We start from the raw sequence: 17,810 nt of genomic DNA on the forward strand, positions 1-17,810 counted from the left end.
ATATCATAATCATATATGATTTCAGAATACTGTGTCGCTCATAAGTTTTGAAAAACTTATCACTGTTGATCAATTTTTACAATGATTCATTACCCTTGAGCAGCACGTCATGCCCACAGAGCAATGCTAATGCATGTGAACAAAGACAGTCTTTGGAAACTGTAATCTTCGGAAATGATGGCAGAAAATTTCCTTGAGAAACATTCAGAAGACCTTACAACCATCTCTGAAGGACAATCCAGACCAATGACCATCAATGACTCCAAAAATGATATCATTCGTTTATGGCATATATTCTATATTCTATGGCATATCATTTTTAAAATTTCAATAAAAAAAAATTATTTGAAAATTAAATTTTTAATATAGTTTTTTATGAAGAACCCAAAGAACCCGAAGAACCCGAAGAACCCAAGAACCCAAGCACACGAAGAACCCGAAGAACCCAAAAACCCAAGCACCCGAAGAACCCAAGAACCCGTTAAAGGAAAAGAACCCAAATTTTTTTTTTGAAGAACCTGGTTCTTCTGGGTTCGTCTGGGAAGAACCCGTACCCGAATCCGGTACTTGGGTGCGGGAACCCGGGACAGGTTCGAGAACCCCACCCCCGGGTGCGGGTACGCGTGCAACACAGTGAAAAACCATACCTTTGGGGTTGGAAGGCCCACCTTCAAACATACGATCATAACCTATGTTGCTAGGAAACGTGGGTGCGGGGACGGGGACGGGGACGGGGACAGGGACGGGGACGGCATTTTTGGAAACAGGGTGCGTGGGTTCGTCGGGTAATATAATAATATTAAATTTTAATAATTATATTTTATAAATTATAAATTTATAATTAATAATATATGAAATTTGAATTTGTATATTTTTTCAACTTTAAACAAGAAAACTTTAATGATAATCATTTAAACATGTTTAGTCTCTCCCATATAAAAACACAATTTTTTCATAGGAGATTCTTCTCAACCTGATAGTGGTCTAGACTTTTCTTGATGTCTAATCATCCACCTGCCCGATGCATGTTGTGCTCTGTGGTAAAGCAATCCCAAAAAGTTAAAACAGTGGCAGCCTTACCCTTCCACAAAACACGCTTATTCATTTAGGCATATTTTCCTAGTTTTAATCTTAACATGATGTTATCAGAATGCTGTGAGAAATTGGCAGATTTTGATACTTAATTTAGCCATTTTCCAAAATAGCCCTTCGCCATTTAACAGCATCAGCTGATTACAGCTTATGGCTGGTCTCAATCCTACTTTCTATTTGACCGAAAATATCTGAACTTGTATGTGTGCATTTACAGTTTATAATTTGATGGTTATTAACTTATTTGGCTCGAGAATGAATGTTTCATAAATTCATTCCAAATTGATTTGCAAGAATCTGCAGGCTCAAATTACAGAGTAAGAGGTCTCTTTTCCAGTTCTGGTTTCGATGCCATATAATATTAAAGGCATTGAAGATCCACAAATACAGGAGATTCATAATTTACATTGAGACTCTAACAAACCTTGGGCATAAGTTTTGAAATTGTTTTTATAAATTTATAGCATAAGACTAATGGAGAGACTGATCATAAGAGTCTCTTGCGGTAGGAAGGGACTCATGAATGTGCAAACAGCTACCCTTTTTTTTCCAACTATGGTCATCACCTTATTAAATATTTCCACAAAGCTACAGCCAATATGATATGATATTCTGCTTGTGGGATTGTACACCCATAATGTTCCTTTTATAATATTGAGATATCATAATCATATATGATTTCATAATACTGTGTCGCTCATAAGTTTTGAAAAACTTATCACTGTTGATCAATTTTTACAATGATTCATTACCCTTGAGCAGCACGTCATGCCCACAGAGCAATGCTAATGCATGTGAACAAAGACAGTCTTTGGAAATTGTAATCTTTGGAAATGATGGCAGAAAATTTCCTTGAGAAACATTCAGAAGACCTTACAACCATCTCTGAAGGACAATCCAGACCAATGACCATCAATGACTCCAAAAATGATATCATTCGTTTATGGCATATATTCTATATTCTATGGCATATCATTTTTAAAATTTCAATAAAAAAAAATTATTTAAAAATTAAATTTTTAATATAGTTTTTTATGAAGAACCCAAGAACCCAAGCACACGAAGAACCCAAGAACCCAAGCACCCGAAGAACCCAAGAACCCAAGAACCCGTTAAAGGAAAAGAACCCAAATTTTTTTTTTGAAGAACCCGATTCTTCATGGAAGAACCCGGTTCTTCTGGGTTCGTCTGGGAAGAACCCGTACCCGAATCCGGTACTTGGGTGCGGGAACCCGGGACGGGTTCAAGAACCCCACCCCCGGGTGCGGGTACCCGTGCAACACAGATCATAACAGATGAGCGAGGGCATGCAATGGCTAGCTCAAGTGGCAGAGAATGATGGCACGTTGAGCAATCTGGTCATTACAAGGGGCTGTTGGTGTCGGCTGAAGACAAATCTAGAAGAAAATTTCTCTTATAGGGGTCACCCACTAGTGGTGGGTAACACAACCATCTGACATCACAGTGCATCCTGTTTGTGCCCATAAGCCCTTGAACTCCTCTGATCTCTTAGTTCATTCGACCTTTTCATTCAGAAGAATATGCCCTCTAAAGTCATCATAGGAAGGGGCTTTGTACCCCAGGCAAACAATAGCAATAACATCAATCGCGGGCTGAAAAAATTGATTGTTTCTAGCAATGCTGAAGGGAACATCACTCCAAAGAAGACATCTGCCCAACAGCTTGTCCACTTCTTCCTTCTCTTTTTTTTTAAGCGCTGACGTGATAGATGGTTGTGCACCAGGTGTGGTTTTAGGCACAAAAATGATAAGGCAGTTGTGGTTTGACTGTAGAAATTGATGCTGAAAAAGAACCAGTACCACTCCCATGGTCACCTCCCAGTCCCACCACTCTACCCCCTACCATTTGACTCTTCAGAGCTGCCTTGGTCAGTTTGTTTGTCTCTATTTCTTCCAACGATTTGAGGGCCCTATTTCATGTCCAAGAATTTGTGCAAGGTGGAATTTCAATTGATATACTCCCCCTGTCATATGTTGCCCACATAACTTGCAAGTCAAATTTGATTTGTCAAACCCCCCATCAGGTTCACCAAATTCCCACATAGGGTCCAATTTTCTTGGCATGTTTGTAACTTTGTTGAACTCTTGAGTCTTAATGTAAGATTGAAGTTTGAACCAAGGTGACAAGAAGAATTTCAAGTTAAACAAATGAAATTAACATACAACATTTTGAATCTTTGACAAAAGAAAAACCCTCCCTCAATGCAACACTAATGGTAAAAAAAACACACTCAAACCCAAGCAATGGAAAAAAACAAACAAATAAAACTAACAAGCGGGATTTTGAATTTTTGACAAAAAAAACCCTCGCCACTAAATGCAACAAAAATGGCAAAAACACACACTTAAACCCAAGCAAAATTCATGGAAAACATATGGGTGACTAAAACCCAAAGAAAAACAAGGAAAAAACAAAAAAAATAGGGCCAAATTTGATGCCCATACCTGAAATCCATGCATTGTTGAAGAAACTTGGTCCAAATTCGAAATTTTTTTGCTTGGGATCTTAAAATTCCCTAGGTTTTCTCCTCTCTCGCCCTTGTAGATGAGTTCTCCTCCTCCTTTGCTCTCACCCTTGCCCTCTAATTGCAAAATGAATTAAAAAAAAACAAAAATTGCTTTTAAAAAGTCATCGTTTCTGCCCTCCATGATTTTTAAAGATTGGATCGCGATTTTTTTCAAAATAATCGCGATTAAATTGTGATTTTTTCAAATCAAAAAAATCGTTGATTTAATCGGCCCATTAAATTGGTAAAGCGATTTAATTGCAATTTTCACAACACTGATATTTAATGAATTAATATTTATATTATTAATTAGGGGAGGCAAGAGCGAGAGGGATCCTCTTTCGCCTCGAGGAACATTTGGAGACAAAATATGCATGGGGATTGGGAGTGACCACAAATAAGAAGGCGAAGCTCTTCGCCTTGTGGAAAGGCCTGGATCTCGCTATCACTCTCGGAATAAAGAGAATAAACATAGTTGGGGACTCCATGTTGGTCATAAGAATGTTCTCAAATGTTCATTTTATTAACAATAATACATCCATCATCAAACAAATTAACTATCAGCTGGAAATTTGAGCAACATTCCTTATTCCATGTTCTCCATCACTTGAACATGGTCGCCGACGAAATGGAAAATCGTGGGTTTCTTTTGGGAATTGGGAGATATGAGCTAGATGGGAGAAACGGCAGCCACCTTCCCATTCAATAAATTAATGATGGTCAGAGCGGTAACTACTATCGACATGGCTCCCGAAGTTGGACGGACGACGCGGAGGAGCGATCTTATAAGGTCGAACAGGTGGACACTGAATAGGACACATGGTGCCCTCCCAAATCTCCAGGACTATCCATCGTATGGCTTAAAGCAGTTGCCAAATTGGTGTTTGGAGGACGCGAAGATCCAATCATTATAAAGAATGTTCAAGACTGCAAACAACAAGGAAGAATTAATGGCGAGGTGGAGTTTTGCTGCAAATTGCCTGAGAAATTGGTTTGCCAAATCCCTGGGACAGAACGTGTATTTAATGGGACTACAGCACGAGGATCTCCATGGGATAATGGCACGAGCAGCGGAGTTTGGTGCGATAGAAGAACGAGTTTGATATAAGGAACCACTACCCTCTATTGTGATTTCCGCAGCTAAAGGCTTGGTGAGAAGTGGTGATGGTAGTGAGAGTTGGCAGAACACAGACATGTGTGCTAGGAGGTCACAGTGGGAACCCTCCCGAGGAGGACCTGGCATGCTGGAAGAGGGCCGCCAAATTCTTGTTGAAGCTGATTATGGGGAGACTCGATCTCATCACCTGTCGAGTGGAACCGTTGGAGAAGGATCGGGCCGCCAATGCTGAGAGAATCAATACGAAAATTGAGGTTGTGGAGGCGTCCTTGGAGCAAAAGTTAGTGAAGATGGAGACAGACCTCCTCACCACCAACTCAGAGTTGGTCAATGACAACATATTCACCGAGGTTAAGGAGATAATTGCAAGACTCTCGAAGGAGGTTGTGGCTCAACTTCAGAGTGATGGAAGAGCTGGCGACTCTGGTGTAGGACAGAGCAACCAAGGAAATACTGTCAGCAAGGACAAGAGGAAGTCCAACCTTGGATAATGTTTATTTATGCTTTGTCGATGTATTTTGATATTAGGACTGTATTTCCGGCTTTATGGTAGATTTCAGTGTTTTCTAATAGTATATAAGGCTAGCAGGAGAAAGAAAATAACTTCAAGGTTGTACTGGGACATGGAAGCATATGCTAAGTTTGAAGCAAGTTTTGTTGATATGATGTAAAACGGTTATGGCCGTGAAATCCAGATTTTGAATACAAAGTATCCGTTTTGTTAAAAAAAAAATATATATATATATATATATATGTGTGTGTGTGTGTGTGTGTGTATGTATATATTATTAATTTATTAATATATAATTGTAAATTATTAAATTATTTATAAATAAATTATATATGTAAATTATTTTATTAATTATATGTAATATTCCTAATTAGCCATGGCTAATTGGAATATTCGATTTTGTTCAATTTTTGTCTTCTATAGTTATTTGTAAATAAAAAAGTGAGGAAGGGGGACATAACCCACTTTTAGAATAAAAGGTCACTTCCTAGTAGCACAATATTGTGACTTAAAGGGGAGCCAAGGGGGCCAAAGGGGGACGCAGAAATGGAGCCCACGCAGACACATGGAGGGACTGCGCAGGAGGGAAGAAACACGTGGCAAGAGAGGAATCACGCAGAAGGAGGTGAGCCTTGGGATTGAGAAAGGCAAAGGCTATAAAGGAGAGAGGAGCCCCCTCATTTTGATCATTCTGTTATGAGCATTTGTGACAGTCATTTCAACTTAGAGCACGCTCGCTGTTTAGCTAGTCTGCAGCACTGTTTAGTGCATTGAGTTTCTCCGTTCGGAGATCTCGCCCTTAGCCCCGGGGGACTTCAAGTGCCTGCTCGGGCAAGGTATTTCCGTTAGCATTTAAGCGGTACTTTCATCAGCATTCTAGCAGCAGTTTCATCAGCGTTTGGGAGGACTGCGCAACACTGAGAGGGGGACGCAGTTCTTTCTGGCAGGAGTCTCGGTTGAGGGTTTGCGGTAGGATTTGTGCTAAGAGATTGAGCAGGGGATCAGCCCTTGCATATTGGAGAGTTTGGCAGAGGTTTCAAACAAATTTCTGGAGGGTTTCATTTAGTGGCAGCGCAAAGCATTGAGGGATTGCGCAGAACCCCAAGGGGTGATTTTTGGGGGTCAGCCATTTCAGAAAAGCTTTTTGGGTTTTTCTAGGTTTCTTGAGTAGAGTCTGATTCCAAACTTTCAGCCTTTTCTGAGGAGGGGAGCAGCCCCAAATCCTCATTTGATTTCTAGCAGCAGCAGCAGCACGACAGTTCTCCAGCAGCTTGGACGCAGTTCAGAGGGGCCATTCCTTTGCTATTCTGAGTGTATTTCTTCACTTGCCTTGTGCAAGTCGAGTTGCCATCTTTCTGATCACCTCCTGTACTCATTCCATTACTCAATATAATAAAATGGCTTAGCATTTCTCTCTGCATTTCTTAAGTATCTGCTTATGGTTATATTGTTATATGTTGCACCATTGTTATTCTATATCTTTGAGCTTCTCGGCTATTATACCACTTGTGTGTTTTCTCCTATACTCTTAGACAGAGTCTGGAAAGGGCTAGGTAGCCTCCGGATCTCGTCCTCTTTTCAGAGGCGACATATCTGGTAAATGCCCTCCTAGTCCATCTCTGGTTGGAGTTTGCTTGTGTTTGAGGAATATACCTGATAAGGGATATTACATTGTTATCAGAGCATAGATCTGGCTCAGCCTGTGGAGCTAGCAATCTATGACACCGGGGGAAAAACCCTACATCTGTTACAGAGGTCGGAGATACAGAGACACTGGGCGTAGGTTGGAGAACACTTAAGGAGAGGGAGACTGTGTTCCGGTGGTGGACGCAGAACGAGAGGAGCCTGTGGTGAACGCAGAATAGAAGGAGCCTGTGGTGGACGCAGAGCAGGAGGCTCCGATGGCAGATGATGACGGGAAGAGACTTGCGGATATGCTCCTCAAATCAATGCAGGATCTGTCGAGGCAGATTGAGGTGTGGGGCAAAGATTCACGGCAGTAGAGGCCAGACAACGTGAGAGCCCACAAGTTTTCTAGGTTGGTGAGGGATCAGGCGCATCCCACTATTTGCCAGAGCAGCGTTATACTGCGCAGCAGGTGGCTTCACATGCCCCTACACGCTCTACCATGCCCACTTTCTTAGGAGCAGACACAAGGGCCGTAGGCCAGCAGGAAGCAAAGCCCGGACATATGGGCGATTATTTTGCAGAGTACCAGGCCTATGGGCACGAGTTCAAGGAGGCCCTCTCATTCAGAGATTTTGTTCAGCTTCAGCGGGATAGCAGACCCCGCGACCATCACAGAGGGTACAACATTACCATGATGGTGACACCCACCGTGCAGCGAGTAGATTCCACTTGCCTACGTTTGATGGTTCATCAAATAGTTCGGCAAAGTCTTGGGTGGAGAAGCTGGACATTTATTTCCAGCTTAACCAGATGTCGGAGACAGAGGCCATCAAGGTGGCAACATTGCATTTGGATGGTGAGGCCCAGGATTGGTGGTTTCATGGGATGGTTACACTCGGGCACTCTACAGTGACGTCATATGTTGAGTTTACCAGGAGATTGATGGAGTGATTTGATTGGAGGGATCCAGAGCAACATTTTGTTGAGCTGACGAGGCTCAAACAGACAGGGAGCCCAGAGACCTACATTACAGATTTCTTGAGGGTCTCTGTGATGGTGCCAGACCTATCCATGGCACGGAGGGTCTATATGTATGTTGAGGGGTTAGCAGAGCCACTTCGGGGTCTAGTCTGATCCACTAGACCAGCCACACTCCAGGACTCTATCAGCAGGACCCGGGACTTACAAGATGTCTTGACTCTTACCCAGGACCTGGACACCTTACCCCCAGAGACAGACTTTCCAGTCTAAGGGGAAGGATGTGAGGATTCCACCTCCAAAGGGGAATCCAAGACGAGTACAGATTGACGATGATGTCAGGAGGGAGCTGAAGAAGCGTTGTGCTTCACATGTCAAGAGCAGTGGACACCAGGACATAGATGTGCTACTGGCAAGGCACATTTTATTGAGGTCTTCTCCGAGAGCAGTGGAGAAGAGGATGATGAGGATGATGTGGAGGCAGGAGATAGCCATGCCGTACAAGGACCTTTGCCAACTCCATTGCCAGCAGCAGGTGGTGCATCTTTTGCACCCACCGGAGGGGCCCTTGCAGCCTTGCGAGGAGTTCCCAAGTATCTGACACTACGCGTACGAGGGACAGTACGTGGCCAGCGAGTATCAGTTTTGGTTGACAGTGGGGCGATCCACAACTTCATCAATGCACAGATGGTTGAGCGGAGAGGTATACAAACAGAGAGCGACTCCCAGGAGATCAGACAATGACGTGTGCTCGTTATGTTCCAGAGCTTTTAGTGACGATGGGCACCTACACATTGACTGACCACTTTTTCGTGGTCAATATTCCGGACACCAACATGATACTGGGTGTTCAGTGGCTTATCACTCTAGGGAAGGTCACGACGGATTGGAAGACCCTAGAGATGGAGTGGGATGATGAGAAGACAGGGAGGCATGAGAAGATACGGGGACAACACACATATCCGCCTCAGACTGTTTCGGCTCATCGGATGGAGGCAGTCTTCCGGAAGGGAGACATAGAGTGGGCAGTGGAGCTGCGTGCATCAGAGGCAGGGACTACAGGGCAGACGGTACATCCAGAGATACAGTCCATCCTTGATCGGTATGCCATAGTGTTTGGGGAGATTCCACCAGGACAGCCACCGGATCAGGGGTTTGAGCACACCATCGAGCTTGAGCAGGGCATACAGGCAGTGATCACCACCCCCTATAGGCACCCCAAGGCCTATCGGGATGAGATTGAGCGGGCTATCTAGGAGTTGCTGGCTCTTGGGCACATTCGACCGAGCATGAGTCCTTTTGCTTCTTCTGTGGTGTTGGTGAAGAAGAAGGACGGTACATTGAGGATGTGCATTGACTACAGGGCCCTAAACAAGAAGACCCTGAAGAACAGGTACCCCATACCCAAGATCGATGAGTTGATGGACGAGTTGAGAGGAGCACGGTTCTTCTCAAAGATTGATTTGAGATCTGGGTACCATCAGATTCGCGTGAGGGAGCAGGACATTCCCAAGACCACCTTCAGGTGTCACTATGGGCACTTTGAGTTCTTGGTGATGCCTTTTGGGCTAACCAACGCCCCCGCTACATTTCAGTCCTGCATGAATCACATCTTCTGTAGTCACTTGAGGAAGTTTGTGTTGGTATTCTTTGATGATATTCTCATTTACAGCAGGACTTGGGAGGAGCATCTCCAGCACATTGAGACAGTATTGTGTATCTTATAGGAGCAGCAGTTCTATGCCAAACTCTCCAAGTGTGAGTTTGGGTTAACGGATATGTTGTATCTGGGACACATCATAGGGGTGGACGGAGTGAGAGTCCACGAGGAGAAGAACAGGGCCATCAAAGAATGGCCGGAACCGAGAAACGTGACGGAACTTCGAGGATTCATTGGCATTTGTACTTACTACTGGAAGTTCGTCAAAGGTTTCTCACAGCTTGTTGCACCCCTGACAGATTTGACAAGGAAGGGGGCATTCAGTTGGTCGGCTACAGCACAGCGAGCCTTTGACAGGCTCAAGGAGGTTATGAGCAGCTGCCTAGTGCTTGCGTTGCCAGATTTTACTCAGCCATTTGTTTTGGAGTGTGATGCATCGAGAGAGGGGATCGGTGCAGTGTTGATGCAGGGAGGTCACCCTATAGCCTTTGAGAGCCGGAAGCTCCTTCCGCACGAGAGGTTGTATTCTATATACGACAAGGAGATGCTAGCCATCATGCATGCATTGGCTAAGTATCGGCAGTATTTGGTGGGGAACAGGTTCAGGGTGAGGACTAATCACAACAGCATCAAGTTCTTTTTGGAGCAGAAGCAGCTATAGGAGAGGCAGCAGAAGTGGATCAGTAAGATCCAAGCATATGACTTTGACATTGAGTATGTCAAGGGTAAGAACAACGTGGTAGCAAATGCCCTTTCACGTAGACCAGCCACGTTGTCTCTTATGAGCTTGCATACAGACTGGAGGGCTCGACTCTTAGTAGAGTACTCCAAGGACAGGTTTGCATGTGAGGTTCTGGATGGGCAGGTGGCAGATGACAAGTACAGGGTGGTCGATGAGATCATCTATTACGGGGACCGAATCTTCTTGATTAAGGGGTCTTAGCTCAAGAAGAAGATACTCAAGGCATCACATGATTCACCATTGGCAGGACATCAGGGGTTTACCAAAACCTACAGGGCCATTAGAGAGAGGTTCTCATGGAAGGGCCTCAAGGAGGACGCCTCCAGCACATCCAGGAGTGCGATGTTTGCTAGAGGAACAAGGGAGAGATGAGCCATCCCGCGGGTTTATTGCGGCCTCTTCCCATTCCAGAGGGGAAATGGGAGAGTATTTCGATGGACATCATCACAGGGTTGCCCATGGTACAAGGCAAGGATTGTATCTTTGTCGACGTTGATTGACTGACAAAGTACACACATTTTTTTGCCATCTCCGCACACTATACAACAGCACAGGTGGTCGAGCTATTCTTCAGAGAGATCTTTAGGCTACATGGTCTTCCTAAGACCATCGTCAGTGATAGGGACAGCCGTTTCATGGGCGGGTTTTGGCAGGAGCTTTTCCGGTTGGTGGGGACGGAGTTGACACCGAGTACTAGTTATCACCCACAGACGGATGGGCAGACAGAGATAGTTAACAAGTGGCTGGAGGGCTACTTGCATAACTATGTCAGTGGGCAGTAGCGAGCATGGCTGAAGTGGCTGCATCTGGGGGAGTATTACTTCACATCACATGTCCATTGGTATGTCACCATTCTATGCCTTATATGGGTATCATTCTTTATCTTTTGCTGACATGATGTTTGGTGATAGCAAGGCTCCTAGAGCCAAGATTTGGATCCAAGAGAGTCAGGATATCCTCCGAGCTCTCAAGGATAACATGGCTACAGCGCAGAACCAGCAGAAGTTGTATGCCAATAGGGGTCGGGTGGAGAGACAGTTCGAGGTAGGGAACATGGTCTACCTATGATTACAGCCATACCGACAATCGTCACTGAAGCAAAAGGGGGCTGAGAAGCTCAAGCCCCGCTTTTATGGGCCATACAGGTTGATACACAGGATTGGACAGGTTGCATATGAGTTGGAGCTGCCCCAAGGCAGCAAGATTCATAACGTTTTTCATGTATCATGCCTGAAAAAGGCATTGGGGCAGCAGGTGACAGTGACAAGTCAGCTACCACCCATGGATGATGAGGGGCATTTGGTATTGCAGCCGGAGGCTATCATTGATACCAGGAAGAGGCAGCTGCGGAGCAGGACGGTCCGGGAATTCTTGGTGAGGTGGAAGAATTTGTCGGATGAGCATGCCACTTGGGAGAGTGAGAAGATCTTGCAGCATCCATCACTTCAGTTGCTTGAGGACAAGCACCATTTTGCCAAGGGAGACTATAATATTCCTAATTAGCCATGGCTAATTGGAATATTCAATTTTGTTCAATTTTTGCCTTCTATAGTTATTTGTAAATAAAAAAGTGAGGAAGGGGGACATAATTCACTTTTAGAATAAAAAGTCACTTCCTAGTAGCACAACGTTGTGACTTAAAGGGGAGCCAAGGAGGACGCAGAAATGGAGCCCACGCAGACACATGGAGGGACTGCACAGGAGGGAAGAAACACGTGGCAAGAGAGGAATCACGCAGAAGGAGGTGAGCCTTGGGATTGAGAGAGGCAAAGGCTATAAAGGAGAGAGGAGCCCCCTCATTTTGCTCATTTTTCTATGAGCATTTGTGACAGTCATTTCGACTTAGAGCACGCTGGCTGTTTAGCTAGTCTGCAGCACTGTTTAGTGCATTGAGTGTCTTCGTTCGGAGATCTCACCCTTAGCCCCGGGGGACTTCGAGTGCCTGCTCGAGCAAGGTATTTCCATTAGTATTTAAGCAGTAGTTTCATCAGCATTCCAGCAGCAGTTTCATCAGCACTTGGGAGGACTGCGCAACACTGAGAGGGGGACGCAGTTCTTTCTGGCAGGAATCTCGGTTGAGGGTTTATAGTAGGATTTGTGCTGAGAGATTGAGCAGGGGATCAGCCCTTACATATTGGAGAGTTTTGGCAGAGGTTTCAGGCAGATTTCTGGAGGGTTTCATTCAGTGGCAGCGCAGAGCATTGAGGGACTGCGCAGAACCCCAAGGGGGTGATTTTCGGGGGTCGGCCATTTCAGAAAAGCTTTCTGGGTTTTTCTGGGTTTCTTGAGTAGAGTCTAATTCCAGAGTTTCAACCTTTTCTGAGGAGGGGAGCAGCCCCAAATCCTTATTTGATTTCTAGCAGCAGCAGCACAGCAATTCTCCAACAGCTTGGACATAGTTCAGAGAGGGGCCATTGCTTTGCTATTTTGAACGTATTTCTTCACTTGCCTTGTGCAAGTCGAGGTGCCATCTTTCTGATCACCTCCTGTACTCATTCTATTACTCAGTATAATAAAATGGCTTACCATTTCTCTCTGCATTTCTTGAGTGTCTGCTTATGGTTATATTGGTATATGTTGCACCATTGTTATTCTATATCTTTGAGCTTCTCGACTATTATACCACTTGTGTGTTTTCTCCTATACTCTTAGACAGAGTCTGGAAAGGGCCAGGTAGCCTCCGGATCTCGTCCTCTCTTTAGAAGCAACATATCTGGTAAATGCCCTCCCAATCCATCTCTGGTTGGAGTTTGCTTGTGTTTGAGGAATATTCCTGATAAGGGATATTACATTATAGATGTTAAAAGTTTTCTTTGTATTAATTATATATAAAGTATTCTTGGTTTTAAATTTTATATATATATATATATATATATATATATATATATATATATATATATATATATTCTCGATTTAATGACGAACCTTATTCTCTGAATTAATTTTTGACATGTAAATTTTGATCTATTTGTGATTTATGTAATTCCAAAGTAATTGTTACGATAGTAGCCCAATCCTCTGGGAACTTTGTTGTTAATGATACCATAAGCATAGATACTGCTGAATACTTGTCTTGCCTACAGTGTAGTTTCTGTGAGTGGTATGGCCTACACTAAGAGGTCTGAAGTGACTGTTAAGAAAAATGAAGGCCCTTACAGAAGCCTACAACTTGTATGTGTTGGAAATGCCATTAATTTATCTTTTATGCAAAAAAATGAGATATTTTTTGTTTTTGGCTATTTCCAGAGTCTTTCTCGAGTTTGTTCCTGAGTCTTCCCAAATTGGTGAGTGATATGCCAGCCGAGTATTTGCTAAGTACGAGTCGTGCAATATTGAATATACCTCACAAAAGACAAGCCACCTTCATCAGATGAGCAAGCTAAATGAATAAATACACTGACCAAAGAGTGGATTGGAGGCATCTAAGGCTGGCTATCTGTGGAGCATGGTAGGGCTGCTGGCTTGCAAACTGCATAGCAGGAGAAAAATAATTCTCCTATGGTTACCCAGACATGTGAGTAGGTAACAAGGCCCACATAACACTTCTATATTTAAACCAGCCTTTTTTTTTTTAGAAATTTCTATTATTTTCTATAAATTTAGGCTATTATTTACTACACATGCTAATCCTCTCTATAGGAATCTTCTTATTCAAGGCCATAACAAGTTACCTCAAGACAACAATCCCAACTTCTATACTAATTGTCCCACCAGCATCTTCTCTCCATATAAAAGTGAGTTATAATATGGGGGGGTTAACCTGCATGAGTGCAAAGGATTCAGATAACCGTCAAGAGAGATCATGATATACAATTTCCTAGAAGATGGTCCAAGGATAAGGGAGGTCAAGAGCCACTACTGTCTTATCTATTTCTCTGTAATATCATTTGATGCTGATAACTATGACTAGTTATGCTCATGCTAAAACATGTCTTCCACCAACAAGATCTACAAGCCAGTCCAATGCTTAAAAGCCATGGTCTGAAATATTTATCTTGTCACTTCAAACTGTGTGTGAAGAAAACTTAATGCTTTGCTATCAAAGCATGCATGCATGGAGCCAATTGCAAACAGAATAAAACAAAAATGTAAACAGCCAACATTTTATGATCTAAATAACATTATTTCCTAATATAATTTTAACAGCATGCATGTGTGCTTAAATTGTATAAACACAAATCAGAGATGCAAATCTAATCACCAAAGATTACGCACCTTGATTGCATAAAACTTTCCATCTTTGTTACTCCGGTGGAGAACCTTAACAGATACAACATTCCTAATGTCAGCTCTTTAAATAGAGTTTTAATATCCATAAAAATAACCTTATCGTATTTTATGCTAAGACCTAATTATTGAACAAGAAAACTAGTTACTTACAACTTTACCATAACTTCCATTCCCAATTTTACATTCACGAACATATTCATTTATCATTTTATTCCCTTGAAAATCCTGCAAAAGAACCAACCTTATGCTCCAGATATTGCAAGAGGAATTTAACATACTGTATTGAAATACAAAAGACAAAATCCAATTGTGAATTTCATCCTCGATCTTCAATGGGAAGTCAACCACTGTACGAGTTAAATGTTTCCCAATTAGTACGAACAAACTAGTGAAACGATGACCCCAGATTTATATTACTAGGTTCAAGTAGTCTGAATTTGCAAAAGAAAAGGTTGAAAATACAAATATACAAAGATGTTAATCCTTGCCAAAGTACATGCATATAACTTTCAACACATTTTAGCCCAAGGAGTTAGCTCAGCTGGTTGTTGCCAATGTTGTTGGGCATTTGGCTAGTTTTGTGCCAGTAGGTGCCTAATTTGAATCCCCCTGGGTTAGGTGCACCAGTTTACTAACATGTCTACTAAGGAACATGACTCTCAAAGAAAGGGCACTCCCTCTTAGGTATATATACGGGGCCCTCATTGTAAATCTAATCATATAATATTTATTTATCCTATATGGATATTTATATTCCAAATATTTTGGATATTTAATTCATGAACCAGATTTGGTTGTCACAAAGTATAAGTACAGACCACTTTAGAGTACATATAACAGACAACCCAAAAGAAAGGGCAACGAAGGGGAAACAAATGGAATGTGTTAAATATGGAAAGGACATTGGCATGTTACCCTTATCAAGATCCCCCAATAGTACCCCTCTCCCGAAGAGTGGCAACACTTGACCAGAATACATATGATGATCACCAAGCTGAAACAAGGAAAAAAGACATAACTTCCAAGCATCATGATTCATTAGCTGATTCAACCCATGACCCCTACTTTTATGCAAGATACCTTAAATATAAGTATTTTGTATGAAACAATGACTAATGTACCTCACATGTGTTGGGGCACCATCATCAAATGAGTGAGTTGAGCATGATATATGAGGCATCTATGGGCTTCTACCTATGGAGAATGATGAACATCATCATCGGGGCCATTATATATAATGTGTATCATCAAAGAAAAATCTCCTCTAGCTACCCCTAGAAGTGAGGGGGTAACAAGGTGCAAGTCGCAATTGGTTTCATGTTGAAAACCACATTTGTAGCCTTTTACATCAATAAGAATCAATTTTCAATGTAAAGAACTTATTGTTTGATTTAAAACTTTCCTTTAAAGCATGTTCAAATTAATCAAGAGGAAATATTTTTCTATTTCCCAGTTGAATGGTAGTCATGTAAATTGTGCATTAAAAACAATAGTAAATGAAGACAAATGGACTAGCATGCTTTGACTCAAAAGGAGAAGATACTCAAAACAATAAATAATTTTAATTCCATGTGTATGATTGCTAGTGGACAATGTTACCCACCAAAATGGGCAACCACATAAGAGAAAACTTTTCTCTTACATTTTACAGTCAGCCAACCAGCAGTCCCTGATATTCACTATTTGATGATGATATGCTATGAGCCTCCACCATTTGCATTAGCCACACACCTCTCACCATCAAGCATTACCACGTGGATAAAGGTAGGTAGCTATTCAAAAGTTACATTGATCATTTTACAATCGGGTGCTTATACTTGTTTGTTTTGGGCATTTAGTATGGACAAAGGGGTGATCTTGAAGATTGACCTATCTTAACTATAAATCTATTCTCTCACCTTACTGGGGGAGTTAATTTTTAGCCCTAGTCTCATGGGACCTCCCTTAAGGCCTTAGGGTTATAGGAGGGGCACTACTTGGAAAAACAGACTGAGATAATGTGGTCATTATCCCCAACACCATACTTGACACTTTCCATGCCACATTACAAGCCCCATATAGCACATCCATTCTTCGGGTCTAACTTGTCATTGGTTCATTGGGATTTGGCACCCTCATGTCCACACTCCTTAAGTAGGGCTGGCAAACATTGCCCTGGAGGTTGACGCAGCTAAAAGAATGGAAAAGCATATCATGGCCACAACAAAAGAAAAAGAAGAAAATCAAAATGCAAAAGATGGCCGAGACATAAGTTAGCATGTGGGAAAAAGCCTAGCATGAGCTCTACCCTCCTCATTTGGCCATCACCCAATTCTAGAGCAAATGATGCTCCATTGCACCAAAAGGAACCATTGTATGTCCCAACCTTGATGAGCAATGAATTGTCTCATCTTAAGGGGTAATATAAAATGTTACATCATAAAGATCAAGCTCTAACCTTTGAGCTATGTACTATAATACAATGCATTATTAAGAAAAAGTAAAAGGCGCACTAGAGGGGTGGAAAAAGCAAGCCAAGTAGGGTAACTCGTGCCTCCACAATTACTCCCTCCTTGCATTCATACACTTAGGATGTGGGCTCCCCATCAATTGGTCCCTTTGACCATGGCACTTGGCCATTAAGTCTTTCCCCTTCCATTTCCATACATTTACACTAACACCTATTGATTGAGGGGTTGACCTTGGAAATGTCATTTCCCCTTGAGGGCTAGAAGCACCTAATAGGGTTGACCATTAGCCACCTCTACCAAGGTAGGGAACACCTTTACGAGACTTGGTCTAGTTAGATAACGGAAGGTGATCCTTGTTTGAAGCATTAGTATGCCCTTAACGTTTAAGTTTGGTCCACTTAGATGCTCATATGATCTTAGTCTCTGATGGATGGTTGCTTTCACTGGAGTTCATTTTGGTTTTGTTAGGTGGTCCACAGTAGCCTAGGCCTAGAGGGAACCCATTCCACAAGTACCCAGGCCTAGAGGGAACCCACTCCACAGGTACCTAGGCCTTTTTAGAGAGACAATGACTTAACAGATGCAACATTGAGAGTTTTGGGCATTGTGATGACCTGAGCAGATGACACATGTCCCAAAGAACCCTCAAGACCCAGGACATTGATCTCCATTGACCCAACACAGGAGGTTCTTAATGATGGGACCACAAGACACAACATGCCCCCAGGTTGGCCTTGACACTACCTGATGAGCAGGCTATGATTCAAAGCCCAAATGAGGATGGTCTTCCATGAGAGGACTAGGGAAGCCTTGTTGCACCTAACAAGCCCTAATGCTGGAGAGAGGAGGCCTTGTTTTGACTGTTGGAGACCCA

At 42.7% G+C, this 17,810-nt stretch overlaps 1 pseudogene across 1 annotated transcript in view; it reads right to left on the reverse strand.

The window, feature by feature from the left end:
- Nucleotides 1-17,810, reverse strand: part of LOC149140402 (serine/threonine-protein kinase GRIK2-like) — a 367,198-nt pseudogene that overhangs the window by 264,009 nt on the left and 85,379 nt on the right. The window contains exons 4-5 of the transcript XR_016264171.1: nucleotides 14,637-14,711; nucleotides 14,472-14,516 (exon numbers count right to left, since the gene is read on the reverse strand). The product of XR_016264171.1 is annotated as a serine/threonine-protein kinase GRIK2-like (transcript). The remainder of the gene's footprint in view (nucleotides 1-14,471; nucleotides 14,517-14,636; nucleotides 14,712-17,810) is intronic.

This window comes from Pinus tabuliformis, chromosome X (genome assembly GCF_031772625.1).
Source record: "Pinus tabuliformis cultivar Carrire ecotype Pingquan chromosome X, CPIR1, whole genome shotgun sequence".
Taxonomy (NCBI): Eukaryota; Viridiplantae; Streptophyta; class Pinopsida; order Pinales; family Pinaceae; genus Pinus; species Pinus tabuliformis.